The sequence below is a fragment of the Zonotrichia leucophrys genome, chromosome 4 (assembly GCF_028769735.1).
Source record: "Zonotrichia leucophrys gambelii isolate GWCS_2022_RI chromosome 4, RI_Zleu_2.0, whole genome shotgun sequence".
NCBI classification, from domain to species: Eukaryota; Metazoa; Chordata; class Aves; order Passeriformes; family Passerellidae; genus Zonotrichia; species Zonotrichia leucophrys.
The window spans coordinates 44085346-44112571 of NC_088173.1; the positions used below are offsets into that span (position 1 = coordinate 44085346).

At 45.2% G+C, this 27226-nt stretch overlaps 1 long non-coding RNA gene across 1 annotated transcript in view; it reads left to right on the forward strand.

Moving 5' to 3' along the window:
* Positions 1 to 1727: 1727 nt before the first annotated feature.
* Positions 1728 to 27226, forward strand: part of LOC135446937 (uncharacterized) — a 179164-nt gene continuing 153665 nt past the window's right edge. The window contains exons 1-2 of the long non-coding RNA XR_010439939.1: positions 1728 to 1806; positions 2465 to 2580. This is a non-coding gene — a long non-coding RNA (uncharacterized LOC135446937). The remainder of the gene's footprint in view (positions 1807 to 2464; positions 2581 to 27226) is intronic.

The following is a 27226-nucleotide window of genomic DNA, read 5'->3' on the forward strand; positions in this document are numbered from 1 at the left end:
CATTAAGTCTACCGTGTTTGCAACTTGTCTATGAAGCCTATTGTGCTGTGCTATCTGAAGAAAAGTAGTAGTTCACGCGTTTTCGTTGGTGGATATATAAATTGTTGAGGCTCTTGGGTTTTTCCTGTTTTGGAGGGGTTTTTGTATTGTTTTTTTTCTTGCTTTTTTTAACTTTTCATTTTGTTTGCATTTTTGGTGGGGGGGTTGGGGCTTTTTGGTTGGTTTTCTGTTATGTGCCTTTATGGTTACTCGTCTGACAGCTGGATTAGTGCATTAAGTGGAGGTCGGGTAGCAGAGTGTGTATGGAGCACAAGCCGTGTTCTGCGCTAACCATTCCCCTCGGCCCCATGGCGGCCAGGCTGGAGGTGAGCACAGCAGCGCTGCAGGGCCGAGAGTTCCCCCAGCTGCCCTGAGCTCCTGTAATGGCATTCTGTGAAGGGATGCACCTGTGGGAGCCATCTATCCCAGGCCGTTCACAGGTGTCCCTGCTTGTTGCAGTGTGTGTGTAATGTACTCTAACCAGCTCTTATCTTAACTAACTGATAATGACCTCTATCTTACCTGTGCCACAACTTGGTTTCAAGGAGGATCAATAGCTTTAAACATGTGAGGATTTACTAATAAAAAAACCCAACCCTCCCCCCCAAAAAAAACCGAACAAAAAACCCGCAAAAACAAACAAACAAAACCCCAAACCCTACAACAGAAAAACATCAAACCTGCAATAAGACCCCAACAAACAACAGAACCTAACTTTATCCTGAAAGTACAGCATCTGGTTCTAGGTGCTTGTAGTCTCCAAGGATGGTGCTTTGTGCACTCTCAGGTCTTTAAAAAGAATTGGTTTCTGGCTGACACTGAAAGGAGCAAATGTTTGGAGTTTGTTGGTTTGCTTTTGACTTGTTAGTTTCTGATTTCTTTCTTGTTTGTGTGGTGGGGTACAAGAGAACAAAGAAATGGAAGCCCTGGGAGTGCAGGGCTTTTGGGTGATCCTGAGTAAAAGGAGCCGGTGCAGGTTATAAAGTTTGTAACAAGCTCTAAAGATTGGGAAACAGTTGCAGGTGTTCCTCAAAGGGCAGGCCTTTACCTTGAAGTGTTCTTTTACTGTCTCAGTGTCTCCACATAAGGAATGTTTGGGGTCTGGGAAGAGTTACGTTATTGGGAAGGGGTTGCAGCACTGGTTCTTTACTGGCAGGGACGCAGAGGCTTGGGGAGACAGACAGCAGCATGTTTTGGTACTGAGCTTTGGAGCAAGGAAATAATTATGACTTTATCAGTTAAGTGTCAGTCATTCTGTCTCTCACTGTTTTGACATGCTCAATTCTAGTGACTGGTGGTAAAAGAGATGAGAGTTTTAGGGGGGTTTGAAGGGAAAATTTTAATGGAGGGAAGCAAGGGGAGAAAAAACCTGTCGAAGACAATTTCTGGCAGGCGGTTGCGTTCCTGGTGCAGACAGATTGGCTGATGTTGATTGTTGACAGCTTCTGCAGCTTGCTAATTACAACTGTAAAAAATTCAGGTGAATGACAGGAACTTGAAATGTTAATTCTGCTTTTATTATTTTGCAGCTGCAACTGTTAGTTGGCTCTTGCTGTAATTGATGGACACTGCCAGTTGCTTAGACAGATGGGAATTAATACCGGTGTTCCCATTAGAACTCACCATCACAGTCACGCTGGCTTTGCACTGGCTTGATGTGTGCAAGAGTGCATGTGGAAGGAGCAAGTGGGGTTCCTGCCTGCAGTACTTGTCTTCCAGGGTGTTGGAGCCATCCATCCAACACAGAGCAGATGAGCTGCTTGCCAGGTTAGTACATGCCAAAATAGGCCCTCTGTTTGCTTTGAACTTCTGGAAAAGGTTACATGTTGATAAATGCTGCCATAATAACGTGGGTGTCTTAAGACTTGTGTTAAGTTGTTCTGATTGTTCCTCATCAGAAATGCAGCTGTCATCTTGGCTGGTGTCTCCTGCTGGTACTCACCTGCACACCCATGTGAATTGGGAACTATAGTGCTGGTTCATAGCAAAATGCTAGAGGTAGGGTAAGTAAAGCAGTTAATAATGTCAGGTAGTAGAGGAAAGTAGCAACGGGTCAGGGTTTTTCCAAAGCGGAGGTATGATCTTCTAAGTTGAAGAAACGACAAAGAGAATTGTAGTTGTTTGATCTGCCAGTGGGCCTGCTTTGCACATGGGTAATATCCTGGTCTGAGTATGGATTTGCTTCAACCTTGCAGGATTGGGTTGCTGAGGGAAGAAATGGCTCAGTTTGTCCCTCTGAGGACTTGTTCCTTTGTAGAGGTTCAGTCTGTGGGAGTGAGGCAAGTCAGCACATGCAAAGAGCCCTTCATATGGGAGCTGCAGAAGTGTCAGTCCAGGTTTCTGAAACTTTGGCTGGTTTTTGACCAGCAAGGTGAGTCCATCAATTCCAAGTTCTCAGAACCCTGCTTTTTTTTTTTTTTTTTAGCAGCTTGCAGAACACACAGCTTTGAGGTGGTGTGGAAAATGCTTCTTTCCTGGATGCTGAGAGATCGTGGTGAGTGGGACTCTCATCCCGGGATGCGTTTGTGACTGTATTTACAGGTAGGCTGACAGAACACACAGCAGCTCGTGTGGAGGTGCCAATGTCCCTACGTGCTGGTTTGTTGGTTCCATGCAGGGCAGGTCATGCACACACAGTGCCCTCTCCTCCTCCCACGTGTCCTGCCATCAAATCCATGCCTGATGCTCAGACCCAGCAGGTCTGGCTGCTCGCTCAGCTGAGGGGCTGAGGTGTGAGCAGTGCATGGCAGCCCCTCCCCAAACCCAGCCGCAGAGCTGTGGTGCATGTGGCTGTGCACTTGCACGCAGCACAGGAGATATTTGACGCTCAAGGTAGGAGCGTGTTGCCCACTGCTATGCCAATTACTGGATATTAATGGCAGGATAGCACGCATATGCCTAAACTGGGAAGCAGAAGGTTAATAGACGAACAGCACCAGAAGATCCCATTTATCAGTTTCTATTTATCTCTCCTTGGGAGGTGGCAGGTTTACAGTAAATACCTTCTGTCCTCCTAATTTCCTAATGATGGGGATAATGATGGAGAATGGTGAAGTCATTAACTGGGACAGCCTCTGTGCATCACTCTGTCAACCACATCTCTCCAAGACCTGCAATGAAAAGTGATAGGCCCCAGCTGTTCACCAGATTCTGTTCCCTTCCCCCTTCCCCATGCTCAACCCCAATTGCAGGCTTAGCAATTAAAAAACAAGGGGAAAAAATGAGACCCAAGACCTGAAAAACACAAACCAGTCTCTTTTAATGCTATGGCAATGATAGCCTAGTGCCCTGCACTTGGGTGTGGGTTGGGCCTCATTCCAATGCTCCCAGTTAAATGCAGTGTTGTCCCTAGGCTGGGTGGTGTTATTTGGGCCAGGTGTGCAGTTCTGGAGGGAGGAATATGGGCTGGTGTGAGTGGAAGTCGGAAGAAGATTGTGCTTCTGGAGCACAGGCACTGGTTTTCCGTGGTCCTGCCTCCCATTCCTGCCTTCTGTGGAAGAACCTGTTCAATGCCTGTAAAAACGGCACCAGTTCTCTGTGTCTGACTCTTGTGTCCTGGGGTACTGATGGATTTTGGGGCTTACCAATGGTCATGTGGAACTGTGGGGAGCACAGGGGATGGGCTCTGGTTCTAGATCCCTCTGCTTGAAGTTCACAGGACAGAGAAGTGTTCCTGAAAGATGAACCAAAGTTCAAATGAAGATGCACGTAAGTAAATTATTGCTTTGAAAAGATTGTCTTTTTTTCCCCATTATGACATTTCTATGTAAATGACTCTTGAGATTTTTTTATATTTATTTCACATTTGAACAGTGGCTGGGAGTGGATGACTGTTTCCAGGGAGTTAAGAGTGGTTTGACATTTATAGCAGCCATGTGTTCATCCAGTGAGGGCCTGTGATTATGGCCAGCCCTATTTTGAGCAGGCTGTAGCCTGAAGCACCACGTGGCAGAGCCATCCAGCTATCCTGCGGGTGGTGCTTTTTGGGCCTTTTTGCTGTGCCTCACAGTCTGACCTTCTGCCTGGGTGTGCTCTGGAAAGAGAGGCCTGCCTGAAGTGAGGTTTTCCTGTGCATCCACGGTGTGCTGGGCTCATAAAAGAGCTCTTGAGCTGTGGGAGCTTTGTGTTAGAAGGGTTCATTAACTTTCAAATGTTTCAATTGAGAAATTTCAGAGCTCTCAGCATAGACCAGGGTGGCTGGCTCAGCCAAGAGTGTCCCCTGACAGTCAGGTACAGATGTGATTGCTAGTCAGAGCACTGTAAGAAACCTAATAGTGTCCCAGCAAATGTCATACTTGAGCTGGAAAGGATTAAACCAGATAGCCCGGAGAGGCTGTAAATAATTTTTATTGGGCTTTAAGAACTAGGGAGACAAGAGGAGCCTTTACCTTGTAACTTGCTAGGAATTGTGCCTGCAGGGTTGTGGCGTGTGTGCAGCAGTGAAAGAAAGGGTTCTGGGACTGGTCTTAACCTGAGCAGGTGCTTAACTGTGTTCTTGTTGCAGTGTGTTGCCCAATGTGTTCTGAAGTGCCTTGGGCCAGGGTAGATCATGGTGGTACAAAGGGGTGATTTTCTGACTGATGTCTCTGGTGTCTGAGCCCTGAGACATGAGAAATGCAAGGCAATGGAAGGCTTTGCCATTTGGGAAATATGATGTTAGCTAGTTAGCACATGAGACAAATGGAGTGTAAATGTTCCCTAAACACCTCCTTCTCCTTTATTTTCAAATTCTAGATGCTTTTCTTTCTGTTCAAACCTACTGAGTTTGGGCTTTGGTGTTTTGTTTTTGATTTTTTTTTTTTTTTTTTTTTTTTAATTCATGCTAGTCTTTTAGCTATATGCTAAAAGTCTTCTCCCAAGGGAGGGGAGTTGAGTTAAACACCTCTGGTATCACTTGGTTAATAACTTTGTGCCTCTGGTCACAAATTTTGAGGCTGGCAAAGAGGAGTTAAATTTCATGTGTGATCATTCAGGACCCTCTGTTTAACCTTGTTAGCTTGGCACAGGGTTAGGGGCTGATATTTGACCTTAAGTCTGTCCTCCAGCTTTGTTTTAGGTATGTGAGGATGTGCCAGTTCACTGGATTCCAGCCACTCCTAGGACAAGCTGCAGGGACTCTTAGATAGTTTTTCAGTGCTGTGACTCTTGCTGGGTTGTTTGTGGCCGGCTGGCCTTGCCTGGGTTCTCCTCAAGAAAGGCTAGCCCGGTGCTCCCAGTGAGGCCAAGCCTTGCGGATTGCAACCCTCCAGTGTTGCAATGGTTCCTGTAGGAGTCCCTAGCCAAAAGTTAGAATATTGTTGGTTGTTAATGTCTTGACTTGCTCTGGTCTGTCTATTGCAAGCCCAGTGGTCCAGGAGTGAACTCCTCCATGCTTTTGCTTCTGTAGCCAGCCTGTGTGCTTTTGACAGCTCAAGCTTGACACAAACCAGCCTGAATAGAACATGTGATATTACACAGCTGTTGGCTTCTAAATAAGGAAAATCATGTTAGTACTTCCATAAGCAATCTGTATGGTAATTTCAGGAAAGCATGAGGTGGCTGTTCTTCCTGGGAAGAAAGAGCTGACAGATCTTATACATTAACTAACCATAGAGAAGACTTAAGAGCCTAGTAAGGAGGAAGGTTTTACTTCCTCAAGTAATGTTTGATGGGGAAAATAAAGGCAGGACCAATCACCTACCACTGTGGAAAATTGTTTGGGTAGGACAATATCTACAGCACTAAATCTTGAGGAGGATGGCTGCTGTTAGAGATATTGCTGGTCAAGTGAAAGAAATGTCACTGGAGCATTGTAATAGCTATCTGAAATAATTTTCTCAATTATGTGTAACATACAGCAGTCCATGACTTAAAAAATTATCCTATCTGACAGGACAATGGCAGAAAAAATGTTAGATTTAAGATGATTTTTAAAGGTGCAGGATGTACATGCTAACCCTCTGGCTATTGAGGGTTGAAAGGAAACAGGAGTGGCTGTTGGCAATGAGCATTTAGCTCTTTGTGACTTGCCTGACTATGTCTGGTTCTGGTTGCTGCACACAGCTATGGCTTCCAGAGGGAAGCGTAGCACTGCTTCTGCAGGACATGTCTGCAGAACATTATGGATAAACCTAAGGTTTTGCATGGATTTCAGTGGACTCTGGCTTCCAGAAGAATGGTGTAAAAGGAAGCTGTCAATGGTGTTTTGCTTGAGTTACTAAATTGTTCCTGCTTCTGCTGGCCGAGGTACTGAAGTTTGGATTCAGTAGGAGGCACACGCTCCTAGTGGCAGTGCTTATTGGGGCTGCTCTGTACTGCTCAAATATAACAGCACTCATGGACAGCTGTGGAGAAATGTGAAATAAAGGCAGGGGGCTCTTAAATAAGATGATGATGGCTGTTTTAAGGAGAAGGCAGCTGGGTATCCAGTGTATACCACTGATACCACTGCCTCAGCTCAAAAGTGGTGTCCAGTGCTGCATTTGCTATGGCCCTAGGGTGTTTAAAGGGAATTCCAAGAGCTGTAGAGGGTCCCAGCCATCCACCACTTATCTCTTCCAGAAGAGCTGTTGTGATTTGTCTTAATATGAAGGAACCTTCTACTCGCTGGTCTCAGAACCTGCACAGTGTGAATCTGCCCCTGCTGCCCTTGATACTGACTCATGAAAGTCCTATGGTAAAGAATTACTAACCTCTGGTAAAGACTCAGGCTTTCACTAAGTTGTATTTCATGTGTAATTTTTACCTTTTATATGATATTTTCCTTATTCTGTGTGCGTCTTTCCCCTTTCCATCTTTGCTCCTGCTAGCTGAGGAAACCTCTGCAGTTCTGTCTTGCTCCCATTTTTCAGATAAACCATCCATGATACAGGGAGCTCAAAGCTCAATGGACTGTGCATGCAGCGTTGTTGGGGTAAGCGCTGTAAGAAATAGGCAGCAGCACTGTGGTGCAGAGCTCTGCCTGTCTGTTCCCAGGGCTCTCCATCATGGAGTGTGTGCTCACATATTCCATCAGCTGCTGTTGGCTTGCCTGCCTACACAGGCTAAATGTAAGGCTCCCAGTGAACATTTCTGTCACTTTTGCTGTTCTGGCCACTTTGCTTAATCAAAGAGCTGGAAGGAAAGCTCTCATTAGAGAGGCTTCCTCAGTTGTACAGAAGCCTCTGCTTGGCTAATTGAGGCTTTAGAGAGCTCGTGGTTCTGGTTGGGGTTGGTCTGCTTGATGTGATCTGGGCCTGAGGCAGAATGAAGTGAGCAGACTTAAATGATGTCTGAGCTAACATGATGGCTGGAGATGAACAGATAACAGTGTTCTGTTAAGGCTGTTGCTGAGAGACTACAGAGTTTCTTGCTGAAGCAGTAAACTGCTGGAATGTGCTGTGGCTGGAGAGGTAGTTGGGAATATGTAGGTGAGAGGCTGCATAGGGTGAGTTGATCACTTTCTACTTCTGTGTTCAGTGGTTGGAGCTCAAGCTGCTCGTATCACATGTTGGAGGAAATAAGGGCACAAGGCAAGTGAGGCTGCAGAGCCTGCAGTCTGAATGGAGGAAGCAGGTAAATGCCAGGGAAAAAGGTGTAGAGGTAGGGGGACAGAGCTAAGGACTCTAGCTAATGTATCTTTAGTGCTCGAGGCTCTTACGCTTCTGGAGCCGTGTAGCCTAGTCCATTTTGTATGGACTAGACTAAAATAGAGACTCTGTATTTTATTAAAATTTTTTGTGTAGTACTTGAATTCAAGATCCTAAAAGTTGCCATCTGAGAATGAGTGAACAAGAGGAATTATTCCAAAGGACTTGTTTTAAGATCAATAGAACTTGTTCTAGGTCAATAGAACTTATGGCCTTAATAGTTAGTGTCCTAGAGAAGAAATATGATGGACGAGTTGAAAAAGAGCACTTGTTCTTTCAGGGTATGGGAATTCTTCCTCTGTGCTCAGTCACTTGAGTGAATCACACCTGAGCAGGGTTCCTCTGTTGTGGGCCAAAGGCAGTGGTCTTAATGGCCATGCAAAATGTGAAGTTGCTAGGCTTGCTTTAGAGGGCTCTGGCTTGTAGGTGGATATGTGCTGGCTGTTTTTTGAGTGGTGAAGAATTAAAGTCACGTGTTCAGCTGCTGGTGCTGAAAGCCAATCTGCATCCCAAGCGGAGTATCTGAGCAGAGGTTTCAGGCTGTTCAGTGCCTTCTGCAGCTTTTGGAGAATTGTGTGCAAAGGATTTAGCTGTAGTTGAAAGAGTTGGAGGGAGCAGTTGCTGCTGTTTGGGATGCATTGATCATGGTGTCTGGGCAGGAAGGCTCCCTGCTGTCTGAGCAGTGTCTCTGGTCATGTGGCAGGGTCCTCCTTTCCTGTGGGAAAGGAAATAGACCAGCTACCAAGTGCCTAGAATTAGAAATTAAGCTGCCCAGAGAAAGGATGCAACCAGTGCAGGTCAGTTACTGAGCAGGGTAAAGATGGAATCCATTTCCAAGTGGAGATGGAGAGAAGGAAAAAGGGGAAGGGTCAGTGGGGTGTCCACTGGATCTTTACCAAATTCCCATGCAGTATTCCTCATTGGGCAGGCCTCGTTCAATGTGTCTCAGTAGGTCTGGCCTGTCGGGAATCAGCACAGAGACTAAGGGGCAGATGGGGAAAGGAGACAGGATATACAGGAATGTACATGATGTCACCCAAGGGACATGTTAACTGTGAGTTTCTTTGTTACCACTTTGATGGTGTATTAGTGCCTGACCTTGCAGTGAGGATTTGGCCATTCCCTCCTCCTCCCCATTTCTTTTGGTGTTTGCTTTTTATCTTCTTGCAAAGCAATAAATATGGTGAAATATGGAGAGTTCCTGTGGGAGTTGAACTCTTCAGCATTGCTCTGTGAAGAGAGATGCAGGAAGTTGTAAGGGTAGGAACAAGGAGGTTTGTCAGGAAAGCTTGGGCTAGGAGCTGAGATGACTGTGAGACGGCACAGTTGGGAACAGCACTGGGTAGTTGCCTTGCTCGTGTTGTGTCACAATCTTCCCACGCCACGGCAGGTTCCAAATGTGTGACAGAACTGTGCCTAAGACTGAAGGATTCTCTGTCATACATCTGCTGTCTGTCTCCCACATATGGAGGGGATAGAGACCTTTGTTTTGGTGATGGAGGATCCTCAGGCGAGCTGTCTGTACTGATCTGAACATATGATTTGGTGTGCCAGAGATGAAGGTGTGGCTGAGCAGTGAGGCAGCCGGGAGGGCTCCAGGGAGCAGAGTGCAGGTTTGCTGACTGGTCTCGCTTGCCTGAGTGATGGCTTGTCTGGCAGGGGTGAAGTCTGAATGAGTGCAGAATAGAAACTTGGGGATAATTGTTAAACAGAGGAAAGCCATCCTGAGCTGAGGTAGTCCCAGACGTGCACATTGTTAAGGGACTGGCTGTGTGTCCTGAATGAGTGTCCCCGTGGGCCTGCTTTATTCTGTGTCTCTTGACAAACTATGTGCTGCTGGTTTCTGTCAGAGTGTGCTGGGCTGGATGGTGTGGGCTAGAGCAGATGTTCTTCTGAAAGAAGCCACTGCAGAAATGGTGTGAAACAAAGGGAGCTTAGAATTCTTGAAAGTACATCAATGACTTGTTACTGTCTGAGCTAAATTTGCCTGGCTCACTGGTTGTCAAAAGCAAGCAGGAAGCTCTCTGGTTTTTGGGCTTTAGAGAAGAGGGGCAGATGACTTTTTCCCCTGTTTAAGGATCCTGGACCTATGGCAGTGGTGAATCAAGGTGGTCTGTGCAAGGCAGAGCAGGCTAGTGGAGTTAGTGGATGACTCTGGCAGTATGCAGAAGCTCATATTTGAGCTAGCCATGAATGGAATGTATTATTTCCTAAATGACTCTGAAAAGCTTTATTCAAGACTTTGCTCTTACATTGTAGTTATGGCTTTGTTCCCAGCTTTGCACTGGTCTTTCACTGCTCACCTTTCTGATGAGAGCTGTCTTTTCCCTAGATTAAGTGATTTGTAGCCCCATGAGTCCCAGAGGAGAAGGTGTGGCCGTGTCTGTCCATGGAGCCCTGCTCTGTCATACACATCACATGTGCTTGGTGGATTGTGTGGGTGTACTGGCTGCAGCTTTGTGTATTCTTTGTTACCCAAACACTTGGTTCAGAGCCTGGCAATCTCCAAGGAGCAGGCTGCACTAATCAAGCTCTGGGAAATTGAGGAAGCCGTGGGCAATCTTGGGTTTTTCTGGATGGAGCTGCCATTGTTAGTTGTCATCATTTCGCTCATGACTAGGTGAAGCTTTTGTACCTAGAGTAGGACGTGGTCTGTCCTTTGTGAAACCTTGTGTGTGCCCTGCCCCCGTGGTGCTTTCAAACCAGAAAAAGGGTATGTGATGGTTTTGTATTGTGCAGCCAACAGGAAGGAAAATAGTATCTTAAATGACAGCCATTAAATCCACTAAGGAGACAGTTTATCATGGCTATGGAGTCATCTTTCCTGTCATCTGGGACTTTGAAAAGGTGCTCCTGGTAATGCTTGCTTAAAATATGTTTCATGTTCCTAAGGTCGTTTGGGATTTTTTTTCCCCAGCTGGAGATCTCTGTGTTACAAAGGTACACTGGAATTTAACATATTAAGAGTAGTCAGCTAATCCTAAGACTTGCCTCTGGCATTTGAATGTATGCTTATGTAAGTAACTATATATACTGAAAGGGAGGGTGTGTAGTAAATTATGAATGGCTTCAAGAGCAAACTGACCAAGGTTGTGTAGAAGTGATGAGGTGGGAAAGATAACTAATGAAATAGAAAAAAACAGTTGCCTAAATAATCATCTTCTGGGCTGAGATTGTTTTTCTATGGATATTCCTTGAACTGCAGTGCATATAGTGGGTTTGGAAGGAGGTGAATTCTCCATCAAACACAAGCAAGAGAAGGTTTAGTACAAGACACATTTAATAAAGAAAGATAGTTCAGAAACTCCTTGAGGTCTGAAATATGAGATTCAACATAGGAGTTAAAATTCTAATCCATATCAACATGTGGAGTTACTTTTCTGTAGGAGAGTATTCAACCCTTATACACTTGCAAGTTAGATTGGGAAGAAAAGGTGAGGGTCAGAACTTTTTGAGCTCTATCTGAATATGCCCAAGCCAAAGCATGTGCCAGCCTCTTATAGCTTACAGGGAGATGCAGTGTGACCTGAAGGATCTGACCTGGCCCATCCTTAGATTTCCCACCTGCTCTGTGGTGAGGTAAAGCAGCAGTGCTGGAGCATTGTCCATGTATTGGTCAGGAGTTTTGAGCTCCCCATGAATGCCTTTGGAGCTCAGTGCAGCTGAGTTTGCATCATTGTAAATTAAGCCCCTGCTGAGGTCAGAGGGCAGGAGCTAATCTGTAAATGAACATTCCTCAAACTGTAGTTATGCATTGGACCTTTGAGTTCAGCTCTAACAAGCATAATGCAAACTGGATTAGTTTGTTGTATGCCACTGGGAAATTAAATGTGTCTTCCAAGTTCTTGTCACTTAAAATTTGCTGTGACATTTACTGTGTTTGACAAAATGCAGGAAAAAGAGGTTCCAATTAACCAGGACATCAAATGGTGTGGATGGTGCAGTTTATTTTGGAGGCACGATACTCAAAAGGTCAGTCTCTCAGTCAGCTGACCTCAGTTGTTTGTAGCGTTGGCTGTGGCTAATGAGTACTCAGCTCAGTCTATAATGGGAGCTTTATGGAGGGCAGATCCAGATAATGGGTGCGTGTGGGCAAACTGGCTCTTTCTGGTAGCTGTGTGCTGGGGGGGAGGGATGTGCAAACTCTAACATAGAGAAGAAGGGACTGAATGCAAAGTTTAAGGACCAGGAGTGTCACCATGAAGACAGTACCATCACACCTGAGTGGAAATTGTGCTTTCTTAGTGCTTCTGCTTGGCCTTGTGAACAGCACAGAGCCATGTGTAACTGGGTGGTTGTTTCAAGCTGGAGCAGAGCAGAAATTCCTTGGGTATGGTAAATGGAAATGTATTGCTGTGTCCATACATAGCAGTCAGTGGTGAAAACAGCTTGGAGGGAAGGTGGCTAAGTCTCCTGATAGGCTTTTGTTTTTCAGCTGCTTTAAATGTTGGTATCAATCAGTTGCAAGTAACTCATTACTTGTACTAGATTTCGTGGCAGCTGCTGGCCCTTTATGTGGGCTGTTTTCAGTGTTGGCACTGGGTTGTAGTATGTCAGCCTGAAAAAAATTTACAGTTTGAAAATTAGACATTTGGGCAGAGCTTCTGTAAATGATGCAGAATTTATACTGAATTGACCCCCAGGAAACCCTTAACATTAAGCTGGCCAGGCACTCTCTGCTCAAAGCTTTGGGTGTTCAGGTAAAAAATGTTTTGTTTTCCTCTGTCCCAGCAAAACCACATTTTACCTAAGTTTTTAAATGCACTGCAGCGGGATTTTATTCTTCTGCTGTTAAGTGAAGCCTGATAGGACAGTGCTGGTTGGCAAGTGGCAGCTCTTGGAGGTGGTCAGCCTTAATGCAGCCCATAGATTTGTACACTGCTGGGGCTGGCCAAGTGCTTGGGAATGCCCATTTGAAAGAAACGAAAAATAAGTCAATATGCTGCTGAGATCTCTCTGAACTTATTTAAGGGATAAGGATGAACGCATTCTTTGCTAGATATTCCTGCTTTATTAATACTGTGTTTGTTTTCTGACATTGAACTAGATTCCATGTATGCACTGTTTCAGAGTGTCCAGCAAGTACCCAGGATATACTGTGCTGTGAGCAAGGCAATCTCTAGGCAACCTCTAGGATTTACCTTGTCTGTTTTCCACTGGGGTCTGTTGAATTCAGTGGGAATGGGAATCCAACTTGCCAACTGGAATTGGGAGAGGGGAGGAAAGAGTGGAGTAAGAGGGCTGGGAGAAAGTTTGGACTGTTGTAAGTTGGTGGCAGTAGGGTCACGGGCCAGAGCAAGAATAAGATAGTTGCCTTGAATTTCTGGAGGAAATACGAACTTGGAATGGTCGATTGTGATACTGTCAGGCTTTTGGCTGAAGCAGACTTCCTGAGGCACAGTGCGAAAGAAATAATTTCTCAAATTAAATAAAACTCCCTGCATAACTGAAGTCATAGCAACAAAATGACCTCACTGCAACTTTACTCCCCCCTCCTTGTAGTTGTTTCTTTAATTTCGTACAATATGTTATTCTTGTTGTTTGGAATCGTGGGGAGGAGGGAGAGAGGGAAAACCAACCTGTGTAAAAATTAGCTTTGAGTTATTCCATCTGTGGACTCTTAATTTTGTCATGAAAACAGAGAAGCCTGGCAGGAAGCGAGCTTGTGACTGGCTCCATGTATCCTCTTGTCTGGAGCTGGGTAAGAAGTGTGGCATTTAGAATGAAAGCAAAAGCTTCGTTTCTGGAACTCTGAGTGTTTGCCCAATTCTTTGACCATCTGTTTTTGTTGACAACCACCTCTTTGTGTTGTGCCAAAGTTATTTTGGCTTTTATAATTTGTAGATGCATGTGTGTGTGTGTATATGGCGGAGTGGTTGCGTGTGTCTGTGTGTGGATCATAAGGGTGCTGCTGACTGGGTCAAACTGGGGGAAGTGGGATGTGTAGAAGTAGGTAATCTGTGAGGATTGAATTACCAGGAGGAATACAGTGAGTAATCCTGGCTTCTCTTAGAGACACTTGAGTCCTATCTGTGTTACCCTGTCAAAAGCTGCCAACTTCTAGTGGCTGTCCTTAAGTAACTTTGGTTGCATCACAGCCATTCAGAGTACACAAGTACTTGCCTCAGAAATGACTGCTGGGATGAACAGTCCTGATGGAGAACGCAGCAGCTGACTGAAGGTGAATAGCAGCTGGGTCCCTTTGCTCTGTGGTGCTGGCAGGGAGGTGTTCAACCACGTTAGCCTCTCGAGCTGTGCTGCTCTGCCACTCTTGCTGTCAGTTAGGGGGTAGTTACTCATTCCCTGTATCTTCGTATGATAATTTTATACCCAACCAGGACGGATTGTAGATGTGCTGGAGCAGCTGATGTTGAGAACTCTATTGTAGAACTGCAAAGGGACTGGGAAGTTCAGCCTCAAAACCTAGCATGAGACACCTTTTCGAGCATATATGTGTGTTTTTAAACCTGCGTTTTCTCTACCTTGTAATAAAATGTCTTTATTTTCTTCTGAAAGCTGCGTAGGGAAGCTGGGCGCTTTCTGTGCCGCTTTCCACAGTGAGTTTTCCCTGCAGTGCCTTCTGAACTCTTGTTGGCATGAGGGTAGGCCGGAGTAACATCTACAGCCCATGACAGCAGCAAAATGAGGCTAACAAATATCCTTCTGAGGATGCAGCGTGACAGCTTCATCCATCCCGCTGCATTTGCATCGGGAGTGCGGAATGGCTGCGTGTCATGGGCCACTGCCACTGCACACAGTCATTTATTTAATAACTCATGCACAGACATTAAAGGGGAGCCTGCAAGACATCAGTGTGGTGGAGACAAATAAGAAATTAAGAGATGGCAGTGTTTAGAAAAGTCTGGTTTGTGCTATTCCATCATCATAACTTTTGTTCAGCAGTGCTTCAGGTATAAAGTGAATGGGGTTTTTATGGTCAGTAGCAAGGCATGCACTGTGGTGTGGCACAGTAGCTTCCTTGTGTTTTTTGCTGTGCTCTGAATTTGAGAGTGGCCTTTTCCAAAGGTAAGCTTTTCCCCTTGCAATATAAAATGTTAGAGTTTATGCAGCTTGCACAAGATGTTTCTGGCGTGTGAACCAGGTAGATTAAAACTGCTTCGAATCTGAATTATTACTTATTTTTCTCCAGAACATCATTAATTCACATGAAATTGAGTCTCTTTGCTAGTCAAGATTTTTCTAGGAATACCAAATGCTGCAATTCCATCCTGGGGAGAACTGATGTAAAGTGGAGTGCCTTGAAATCCAGTTTTTTAAATGCTTACCTAGAGAGAAAAATGGAGAAACTGAAACACATGGAATCAGTAGTCACTTCTGAAAATCTGTTTGTAAGCATAAAATGGAAATTCTTCTGTCATTTTAGATGCCTTTTCAGGGATTGCCTTCCAGTCCTGTGTTTCTGTGTGCAAATGAGGTATCTGAGGTCTTTGAGATGTGTTGTCTTGTGCAGATGCTTCTGGTGAGGGCTGGTTTGGTTGGCTATGAACATGTTGCTTCAGAAACCAAATTAGAGTAATAGTAAGTAGACCAGGACTGAATTTGGGTGGGGACAGTATGTCATGCTGAAAAAAGGGAACAGCGAAGGTTCTGTCCGTGTATAAATAGATGGTGTTGTTTCTGTGAAAAATACAAAGCAGGTTTTTAAATGGCAGAGTCCAGATGCAAAACTCCTAAACCTTGTGCAGGCACTTAAAATGGATGTTTTTTGCTGCAGTGGGAAGGAAGAGTCCTTAATTTTTCTCATTGGTGGGAGCCTGATTATAACAGTGTAAAAAAGATTTCATGTTGTCTGCTCTAAGAGTAAGTCATCAGACTAACTAGAGAGTAACACCAGAGGTTGTCAGTCCCCCTTAGCATCAGCTGTGTCTTCCTCACAGCCAGGCTAGTTCTAACCCTTCAGTTCTCGTTTGCAGAACTCATTGTGTGCAAGAAATGTCTCTTGGGTAGCTTTGCTTAATAGCAGTTAAGAATAAAGGGCCTCGGAAGTGTAGTGTTCAAAGCATTTTTGTTTTCAGAAGGCTTCAGAAAAAGATGTTTGAAAAATAAAAAATGCCAAGGGCAGAACCTGCATGGAAGAGTAGAAAAAAGGCTCAGGCAAGAGGTATGACTATTCTGTTGTGTTCCCACGGACCTAGCACTCTGTATTTCCTATGTTGTTGTTAGTAATATTGCTGCCACTGCAGTAGAGGATGGCTGCAGAGGTTATGGCTGCCTGCCTGCCTGATAGGGGAGCAAGTGTCTTAGTCTTGTCTGGAAACTGGGGTAACTCAGCAGCTGTATGTGTGCAGCTGGAGAGAAAGCAGAGCTCTTGGGCCAGATGTGGGGAAAGGTCACCTGTCTGTGCATGTCAGACATCTGAGGTGGGTTCTGTTGGCACACTGCTGAGCAGTGGCACATTGAGAGCTGAACTGCAGTGTTCTGTGTGTCTGCAGTCACTTGCTTGGGCTGCTTGCAAACACTTGCTTGTGTGAAGAAAAACCTGCAAGCAGGGTTGGCCACTTGTGCCCTCTCCGTACCTGGAACACACAGGTCATAGAGAGCCTGTCCGGCAGCTCTGGGAACCCACACTTAGCCATTACTCAGGCTAACTGTTGGTATAAATGAATGCCACCTCCTGGATTTCATCCGTGAAAGCAAGCAGAGGTGCCAGTGTCAGAGAGGGCATGTAACAAAACCAAAAGGTTCCTGTGGATTTGTGTGTAGTTTGTGGTGTTGCCTTCTGCTGATATTTAGAGAAGACTGATAATTTAGGACCTTGTGTGTTTTCTAGATGGGTAAGTAGTTTAAAAATGAAATACCAGAAGAACAAGAAAGGCACCATATACTCGATGGACAAGAAAAAGCCTGTGCTTAAAACAAAGCCATGTGTAAATTCTGAGTTCTGCTCACTAGATTAATAGTTCATTTATGTTGCTATGGCATATGGTTTCCAGAGTTGATTTCAAAGCAGGGAGCAGTGCAGAGGGAAAGGATGAAGGCTCTGTCTGCCCATCAGTCTGGGATGATGGGTGGTGATCCAGTTTAGCGCTGGTACGCAGGACCTGCTTCTCAGACTGCTCATTTGTAGTTTTGTGGTACCCTGTTTTCTGGGCTGTTGTTTTGGGCAAGATGTCTAGTTTTCAGCATTATCATGAGACCACTGGTAACAGCTGAGCACAGCTGATAGCTTATTACTGCTATTGCTACTTGGAACTAATAAATACCTAGTTTGGAAAGCACATGGATTCAGTAGAGTGTAAGTTGCTTTCATAAGATGTAGTGGATTCTTGAAAGGTTTTTTTTATGGCTGTTGGGATGTGTTTGATGTTACAGCTCCAGCTTACCTAACAGCTGCAGTCTGGAATGTGGAATATTTCAAATCTTAGTGGGTTGGTTTGTTTCTCTGTTGCTGTTCAGACACCTTCCCATGGCTGGAGTGGGTGGAAAACCAGGCCTTTTTCCCTTGCTGATGTTGGCACCTACCCAGACTTGCCAAAGTTGGTGACAGAAGCTAATGCAAAATACTGAAATTGTAGTAGTTCTTTGGAGGTATGTGGTACCATCTCTTGTCAGAAGGAGTTTAAAGTGCAGAAAACTCTGCTTTGAAGAAGGCTGGGCTGAAAGGCCCTCCGGAGCTTCATTTCAGCTGTAATTCTTGGGATTCATTAGTCTTATTTGAAGCATTCTTTGTCACTAAGGAAGTATTGGAGACTGTTGCTAATTCTGGCCGGAGAGCTTGTTTTGGTCAGCAGATATCTTGTCTGGCATTTGCTAGATGGTTGGTGATGTATGGGTGAGGCTGATTGTTTATCAGGGAATACTTCAGGACTTGGAATACAAACCCCAGTTTCTTCCAGTGTGTGATGACCTTGATAATTTTGATGAGAATTCTACATTACAACTGTCTGATCTTGTTAGTGTGGGTTTGTAGGGGGTTTTTTTCCCCTGTATGTTTTAAACCTGATTTAGATGAGATTGAGTAGATAAATTGTGGCAGGTCTAATAACTACTGCTCAGTTCTGGAAGCTGTAGAGCACTTAAGTGAGGTGGTGTCCTTAGAGGTGTGAGTAGCTTATTGGATCAGGTGGGACTGTTGATGGCCATACTGTGTGTCCAGCTGAGAAAAAGACAGCAGTCTGGGAGTTTTGGGTGGGATGAGGCACTGTGGGATAGACAAGGAGAATAGAGGCAGGAGGTCATCTATGAAAAGCAGCAGTAGCAAAAGACAAAAGCCTATGTATTGTCTTTGACTGCATAAGGTACCAATGGAGTAATCTCTGTTCACTGTGTTGATTCTTGGTGAGTGCTGGGTGTGTGACAAGAGAAAGCAGAGGAGCGGATCAACTGCTTTGTGAAGCATTTTGGGTTTCTATGCAGGTGAACAGCCTGACTGGGCTGAGAGTATGGTTTGGTGCAGTTGTACTGCTAAAAAAAGGCTACCTGTGTATGCCCCTGGGGCATGATGTAGTGGTTAAAATACAGCTTACTTTGTAGTTCAAAAGGGGTTAACACCATTTGAGGTGGAACACTAGATTGGCAGGGTTTGATTAAATTAAAAAAAAAAAGAGGGGAATATTTGAGCATGTGGATAAGAAGAAATGCTCTTTTGTTTCCTTTTTTTTTTTCATGCTTCTTAATGTGAAGAGTGTTATAGAAAAAATGCTAGATTTCTGTGATGTGCTCATGCTCCACATCCCTTAAATCCATCTGTGGCTGTGGAGCTGTTGCCACACACAGGCTCTGTGTGCTGTGTATTTTGCAAACAGCTACACCTACTTGAAGGCTGCACGAGGCATTTGGGCTGGGATTGCCAGGCTGCTGGATGTGCTTGGAGCCCACAGGCGGTGAAATGCATCATTCCAGCTTGAGTCACTGCTTTGGCTGAATGCGGGCATCAGAATATTCTCCCGTGGTGGGGGCAGGGGCAGCGCGCTCTGTGTCTGACCGGAGGGTTTAATGGGGAAGGGTTAATGAAGTCGCAAGGCAGCAACAGTGAAACTGCAGTGCAGGGCTCTCTCTGGGCACGGGGGTGTGCATGGGGATGGATGGAGGCAGGTGTAAACTCTGCTAGGAGAAATCAGAGCTCTCCATCTATGCCATGTCCTATTGCAATATTTGTCTGGTTCATTCTGGCTTCCCCACCGTGGATGTGCTGTAAGAGTAACTGTGTTCCCCATCCTCCCTCCCTCCTCTTCCTTCTCCCCCCCCTCCCCCCCCAACAAGCTGGAGGGCCAGAAGGTGGGGTGGTACCTCAGGATAATGGTAGCAGAAGGCGAAGGAGGCAGACAGCTGGCAAGTTCTGCCCCAATATGCTTCTCTGAAAGAGGCAAGGAAAATGCAGAAGATGTGATGCCTGAATGGCTCACTTTGCAGCAAAAGAGAAGATTAAAAGTAAAATTAGTTAACATCTTGCTCATTTCAAACCACCACACGCCATCTTTTTGCTTCCCTCCCCTCCAGCCATTTCTCTGTGGCTTTATATTCTGAGGGAAGGAGGGAAAAGTCCCAAGCAATCCTGGGACTTAGCAGAAATCTATGTAGTGAGCAGCACTATGTAGTGAGCAGTAAAAAGACTGAGCTCTCATTGTAGCCCTTGTGTTATCTCCCTGTCATTTGTACGAGCCTGGGCAGCTGGAGCAGACAGGCAGCCACAGGCCTCTGCCAGGAGCTTCTATTCACTGTACTGATGCAACGGTACGGGAGTGTGCAAAGGCAGAGGGTAGGAATGGAGGCTGGGGGTCCTGCAGTGGTTCAGTCTGGGAGGGGAGTTCCAGAGGTGGGCTGTGGGTGCTCTTGGGGGACTCTGGGACCCTAGAGATATTGAGTGAGAGAGATGCTGCTGCTGTCTGCAGCTGCTAAATGAAAGGTGAGAGAATGCAGAGCTGAGTGCTCCTGGAGGTGCCCTGTGAGAGGGACAAATGGAGCACTGGGAAATCCCAGCTAGATGGAAGGGGGAAATTAATTCCATGGGAGCATGGTGAAGCATTTGAACAGGGGGCTGGAACTAAAATGAACAACACCTTATGCTAAAAGGTTTTTATTTCATCAGGTACTGCTGCTTTGGACCATCTGACCAGCATAGCCCTTGCTGGCAGGGAGCTGCAGATGTGTGGTGGGCTGGATGTGCCGGTACTGCTGGGAACAGCACTGATTCAGAACAGGATTTCCTTGTGCCTGTTGTCTAGGGGATGGGTCCCAGTGATCTGAGAGTCCTATGTCTTTGTTGTATGGGCAACTGTGTTTTGAAGAGGTTTTTGGTCCAGCCAAGCAAAACGCCATGGAATGCCATGGTGGTTGGTTTTATGTAATGCTGTTCAAGCAGAACCTGGGCCCTCAGTGAAGCAGATGGCAGCTTATTGAGCAGCCGTGAGCAGAGGCTGGATATTCACTAGACCCCTCTAGCAGCAGCACTGTGGGCTTTACTCTGACACCTGACTTTGCCTAGTAGTCAAGTGAAGCTTGTACCTGTGGCATAAGACTGGAACAGTGGAGATTTGTCTCTGAGTGGTTACTGGTCACCAGCAGAGTCTGCAAAGTGATGGAGAGGATTTGGGAAAAAGATCATGTTTAATCCTTCCATCTCCACTAGGATTACTAACTAACCAGCTTTGCTTTGCAAAGCACTCCTTCTGTAGAAACTTAGTGAAAGTTCAGGTAAATTATCATGCCATTATTATAGAAACATAATTTTTAGTACAGTTGATACATTTGAGGATAATTCCTTTGGGTAAATATTGCTGTTGGCTAATGGAACAGAAACAGATAAAATGCCAGTGCAGACCGCTTTTGAAAATTCCTTTGTTAGAAACACCTCAAATCCCCTGTATTGCTGTTTCCAGTACAAACCAGCTATTCCCTTGGAATTGGGGAAAATCACCTTCCAAAAGCTGTTTGGTTGGTTACTGTTCATGGCAGAATTTTTCACACTGACTCCTGAGCTATGTGCTCTGGATTGCTGTTGCAGATTAGATTCTGTTCCAGCTGGAATGTAACTCTTATCCTGCTTGCTGATTCTTGCACTGGACAGGAGTCCTGTGGGAAAGACAAAAACAAGGAGGTTAATTTTTTTGCTGGTTTGGGAGCCTAGGTCTCTGGAGTGCTTGTCATTCTAGCAATGCCTTTATAGGTGAGGGATGATGCTCCTTTATGTCAGCCTGATTTCTGCTGTAGCCCAGGGGTGCTGCTTAGTCAGCACTTTTCATGCTCATGTCTCTAAGTACTTTGGGGTGCTAAGCAGAGTTCACCTAGGAGCTCTTGTTCTTAAACATTCACCTGCAGCAGTGGTTCATTAACTGCTTTTCTCTTTCTTAATCTCTTATTTACGAAACAGACCCAAAAGATTGGTGGCCCTAAGGGAATGCCTGAGATGCCTCTAGTGAGGCTTCCTGTCTATCTTGTCTGAGCAGACAGGATCTAAATTCCCTGGGCTGTGTCCTTGTGGCATTTTCACCGTTAGTATTCAGTATCCCATCCTTAGTTTTCAGACCTTGTGGCCGTTTTTGTGATGACTCAAGAGATATGTCTTAGGTTACTGGAGCCAGTGGGTTTTTACTGTGGTGTTTGCATGGCTGTTGACATCAGGATGATTGAAGGAAAAGCTTGTCACTTGCAGGCTGCCGAATGTGGTAGAAGTGGCTTTGGAGTACTAAGTTCCTTGGCTGCATATATATTTTTTATATATCATATATTTGCCTGTATACATCTAATGGGGTGGAAAAGAAACTATGGTAATGATGGCAAGTTATTTAGTGCTGCATGGAGTTAATTGCTTCTAATCACTGCTAACATCCGTCTGATTTTATGGGAGACAACAAGCCTTTGTTGCATGTGCTCATTAGCTGTCCTGTAAATCAGGGATGCTCTGGCATCTCCTGTATTGTGTGCCCATTTGCTGTGTTTTCTTTCCATGTAGCCGTGAGAAAGGAATGGTATGCACTGGGATGGAGATGGATTTGAGACTCCACTTAAGGTCCCTTGTAACAATTTGCAGGTGAAAGTTGTTTCCCAGTTGGCCACTTAAGCCTTGATGAGGGAGTTCCCTAGCTATGTTGAGTTCTGTGAGAGCGAATGAGGTGTCAGGAGCTGCTTTTCCAGCAGATGTGAAAATGCTGATTAGGGTGGCATGGTCATTGTATTAATACACAGTGTCAAAGTGGAGTCACTCATCCTGGGGGAATCTCTGAGGGTCACCCCATAATTAAAAAGAGCTTCAAAAACTCAATGCAAAGGAGCTTTTCCTTTTTGTCAAAATAAGCAAGTTGTGTCAAAGAATCTGGTTTCTTTGCATGTCTTGATAAGACCTCAGTAGTGCTGGTGAGAGGTTTTGGCTCCTCTGTTCTAGGGCCAAGTTAAATAATGAGCTGGAGAACCTGCCTTTTGCAGCTGCAGAGGTGCCCTGTCCCCAGGTGTCACGGAGCCCTGCCAGGCCCTGTACGTGCTGCAGCATGATGGATATGTATGGGGTGATGAATGGTGTGTGCCTGGGCACCCATTAGAGCTCAGGCACTGCAGGAAGATTAATTGGGTCAGGTTGTGCTGGCATCTTTCAGGGCTCAACATAGTGGACATTTATCTATCCATCTTCCACATCAGTCACAGCACTGTGCTCAAGTCAAGAAACCTTCAGGTAAGTTAGAGCTGTGTGCAGATAGAGGGGGGCTGCAGCTGGCTGCTGCAGCTCCTGCTGCATGGGCATTGTGAGCTCAACACAGGTGGAAAAAGGGTCTGCAGGAGCATTCCTCTTGGATAGAAACTCAGCTGCTACATTCCTGGTAATTGTTAGTCTTTTCCCTTAAATCTCTGTACTCCCAGCTCTCTCACCAGGTGGCAGCCTCCAGCATGCCACACTGGGAGCCTGGGGACGTAGGAATCTGAGCCTGGATTATAAATCAGGACAAGAAGGAGGGGAAAAATTCCTAAACTTAAGCCAGTGTCTTCTTCTGGAATTTTTAAATGTTCGTGTTTTTCAAAGTTTTTCAGAAGCTGCCACCAGGAGAACAAACAACTTTTTGGGGTTTCTTTTATTATTACTTTTTTTCCCTGATTCTTTGAAATGCCATTGGGAACAGTTTTACCGTCCTGTGATTGTAGAAGCCAATGCATACAGCATGGATGTACATTCCCTGCATCTCTTGAGTCTCCACTGAGTGGAGGCACAGCTCTGCTCATTTCTTCAGGAAGAAATGTGTGAGTGGAGAATTATGATATGAGTTGGGATAGGGTGGTTGAGGTATGCTGGAGACAGTGAAAAATGGGAGAGCAAAAGGAAGCAGTGCCCAACAGCAATATATTTGATATAAAAAGTCCCCACAAGAGAGTGAAGAGGATGAGGGTAGGGTGCAGGGAGCACACTGCCTGGATAAAGCAGGTGAGGAAGCTAATCCAGTCACCAACCATTGAGGATTCCCAGGGGAATGGAGAGCTTAAGGAAGTAACAGTTCATTGTGTTCTACATGCCTCAAGGGTTTAGCTCTCTTTATAATTGATTAGCTGCCAAAAAATGTGCATGGACAGTTGAGTTTGCTCTTGTATCAGCTCTGGTTACTTGGCTGATATGGGATTGCTTAGAGCCTCAGCAGCAGAGGTAAAGCAAAACGCAGGAATCCTAAATCCAGATCTCACCTCCTTTGTTGGATGTATGGGAAACCAACAGGTTGGTAGGGCTCTAGGTAATTGTACTATGAAGTGAAAGTCCATGTAGGCGTGAAGAAAATACCTAGTTTGCTTCCAAGTGAGGCAGTCTGAGAAGTGATAGAAGTGTAGGAGATGGTAGTAACCATTTTGGAAGAATTGGAGCTTCTAGCCTGACTGTGAAGGTGTAGGGCTTGCAGGCTCAGATGCACTCTAAAGAGTGCACCCCTGTGCTCTGGGTCCAGTGGATGTATTCACTTGTTTGTATTCACAGGTAGAAGGTTTGCCTTCCTAGCTTGGCCTAGGAGGATCATGTAGCCACACATAGGGAAAAACATTTTCTGGGAGTGAATGCTTTGGAAAATAAACTTTTTACGTAGTTGCCTTTTTAGGAAATGACTGTTGGGAAGGGTCTGTGTGCCTAATGGAATTAGTGTGTTGGTCCATAATCCAGAGTAGGGCACGGCAAGATGGAAAGTTGGGATATTCAAAGGTTTACAAATAATGCTGTGGCTTCTGTATCTTGATTTTTCTAGCCAAGCTCACTCTCCCAGCCAAAAGCATTCAATATTAACACCTCTCCTGAGCTGCTGGGTTTAGCAAAGCTCTGGAGTTTATTTTTTTTCCATGTTTTTTTTTTCCTGCCCGCCTGTCAGGCAGTCTGGATGCTTGGAGTGAATTCCTGTGCCTGTGTGTACAGAGCTGCTAAGAGATGACTGCCTGCACTGCTGTGATGTCCCTGTCCCCTGCTCCTATTACATGCGTTTGCAGTTTAGTAATTGCATGTGGATGGCAGAGTCGGTGCCAAGCCCTGCATATCCAAAGTCGTTTGGTGAAGAAGTCCATTATGCTTGTGGCTCACAATGATAAATTCCATGTGATGGTGGCAGCTCACAGCAGCCTCCTCTCATAATGGCATTCTGCTCCTGTTGGCAGCCTTCCCTGGGCAGGAGACACTGCCCTGAAATAGCACAAGCGATGAGAACAACAGTGGCTGCGCAACTCTGGGAGACCAAAACATGGAGCAATCAGTAATTCCTTTCCTGGGATTGCTGTATTTAAGGAAACTTGCAGAGGAGATGGCAGCCAGGCATTTGGATGTTTCCTAAGGCAAAAAGCCACGATGGACTAACTCAGGAGACCCATTGCTGAGCCTGAGGAGCTGAATACAGTTCTCAAAAGTAGCTCAAAGGGTCCTGTGTGTCCTACTGCAGTAACTTCACAGGAGAACTTGTTGGAACTTGTTTTGAAGGTGTAAAGGATGGAGCAGGGGTCGGCTTGTGATCTGGGAGGGGGACAGAGGTGACACATCTGAACTAGAAGCAGCTTCCATATTATGTACTCTGGCCAAATCCTTTTGGTTTTGGTGTATTTACCTTGGGAATAGCACCCCTGCCCTTTGATGGATTTGTGCCCCATTGATCCTAATCTAATTAAAACAGCACTTGCTGCTCAGCGTGGGCCAAAGTGCAGTGGGGTCAAGTGTATGTCAGTAATTTAAGGATTTAGTTATTAGGCTGTGAAATGATAATCAAGAAAACTGTCTCTAGTGGAAACAGTTCAGTGCAATGGGTAAAACACTGTTGGAAGAAGATCCTGATACATCAGTGTTGTTGCTAGAGACATTTGATATATTCTGCAAGGGATTTATACATGAGAAAGAGTTCCCAGGGAGTGACTGCAGGAGGGAGGGGTTTATGCATGGACCAAAACAGTTGGTGGAGGACTTAGGTTCTTTCCTTTCCCAAGAAGTCAGCCTGGTTATCCTAGATTCAAGGGTAGAAATCTGCTTTTATTTGGGCAAGCAGGTTTTTGTTTGCAGAGGTGTGGTCTTAGAGCTCTATGAGGCAAATGATAGTGCAACTTTAATAATCTGGAAATGGTTAATACTGCTGAACTCATTAGATACCAGTCACTTGTAGGGTGTTAGGTTGTTTCCTAATTGTTAATGTTAATTGGCTATTTATCTACTTGTATGGGGTAAGTGGTGGGGAGCCCCTGCCACAGACCCAGGTACCCAGCTGTGAAGGGCTGGAAAAGGACAGTCCCTCATCCCTAGATGGGCTGGTGTGAGGAAAACGAGTTCATGGCCTGTGCCAGCCTTGAAAAAGGTAGCTTGAGTCAGTGAAAGCAGCAGTGAGTTCCTGTGCTGACCATTTTGTGCAGGCCCCTTACCTGGGCCCTGGTTGAGGTACGAGAGAGCTGCAAAATTAAACCCACTGTCAGCTACTTGGGATGATTTTAAAGGCTGTTCTGCACACAGATGTGTGCAAAGCAGGCACACTTTTTTGCTACCCACTTTATTGCAAGCGTGGGTATTTCTTTTACCGGGTTATTAGCAAGTCCCTGGCTCCTGTCATTTGCCCTTGACGGTGGTATAACCGTAAAACATTTACTGCAAGGCCATGAAGAATCCATATGTCCGTGTGATCTGTCAGGCCACCAAGATGCCAGGTCTTGTGGGGTAGCATAAGGATATCTGAAGGTGACACATGCTGTCATTTGATGAACAGAGATGCAGAAGGGGTTTCTGGCAGCCACTACCTTGGCCTTGACAACTTGTGATGGTGACCAGGTGGGGTGTGTTATCTTAATAGTCTGGAGCTCTTGTGAATTATTTGCTGATAGATGTAAACAGCTGTTATTCTTGGTAATGGAAAGCAATTAGAAACATCTGTACTCTTGGCGATGAGTAATGCCTCCCATCTTCACTGCTCCCAAGTGCCAATTGGAAATAACTACATCATCAGGATGGGCTGGCAACCCTCACTGCATTATGGCCTGGTTCGTACTGAGCTGTGAAGAACAAGAGGTGAAGCACGGTGGAATGAGAGTTTGTTGGGTTTGTTTCCCCCTTCAGGATGAGCGGAGGGAAGCCAGGTGCTCCATAGCTCCCTGTCAGCCTGCAGGTAACTCAGTGTTCAGGAGCTTTGGGCTGGTGTGGCTTCTGGAGCTGGAAGTCCGTGATGGCACTTTGTGCCTAGATACATCTTAGATGGAGCTGCAGCTGTCCCTGAGGCCTCAGGCAGGCACGTAGGTCCATCTCAGGGCTTGCCAACAGCTGGAATGAGGTCTTGGTTTGGAGGCTCTTGAGTAAAGGAAGCACCAGGAGAAGCCCAAGAGCTTGGGGTCTAGCAGCTCTGGTAAGGCTTCTCAGATATGCTCAAAAGGCCCTGGTGACAAACATTAACCTAGTGACAATGAAGTGTATTGTGCATAGAGGCTGGTTTGGGCCCTCAGTTCCCTCTGAGGTGTGTCGTTGTAGAAGACATGGGCTGGAGTCTTACCAGTTGTCTTTAATCCTCCTTGTAAATTACAGAAAACTCATTGTGGCTTCCTGTGCCTTCTGAATGACAGAATGACACCCCTGATGTCCTCAGTTTGGAAGAAATGAGTTGTATTTAACAAAACAAAAAATTGGGATAATTTAATATAAAATCTTTAGTGTTCAGTTTTTTTAGTGTGTGATTTTTATTCACAGTTTTCCAGTAGCTCTGGGAAAGACAAGCTAAAAAGACCCTAGAGTATTGATATACAGAGTATCTAATCATTTGAGAGCAAGACCATCTTTTGGTAGGAAGGGTTGTTAGCAATACTTCTGAAGTATTTGTGAGGAAAAGGGGCTGGCGGAGCTTTATGGGTTGGTAGTGTTTGGTCTGTGATGGATTTTTTTTTCTGCTTTTAGTTGACTATTTGTTTTTCTCTGTTATTTCAAAATAAAATTAAAAGGGGTACATCAGACAGCACTTCACTATTTGTTAATTGTATAGATGTCTTTTACTTCCTGACAGTTCCTCTTGTTTTTTTTCTGGAGTCAGTGTTAACTTGTTTTCTGTCATTGTTTTCATTGTACTGGAGTGCATAATTTTATGGCTTTCACATGGTTTTAAAACAAAGAAATGCTGTTTTCTGACTGTAGCTTCTCTGTAGCACTCTGGTTAATAAATTGC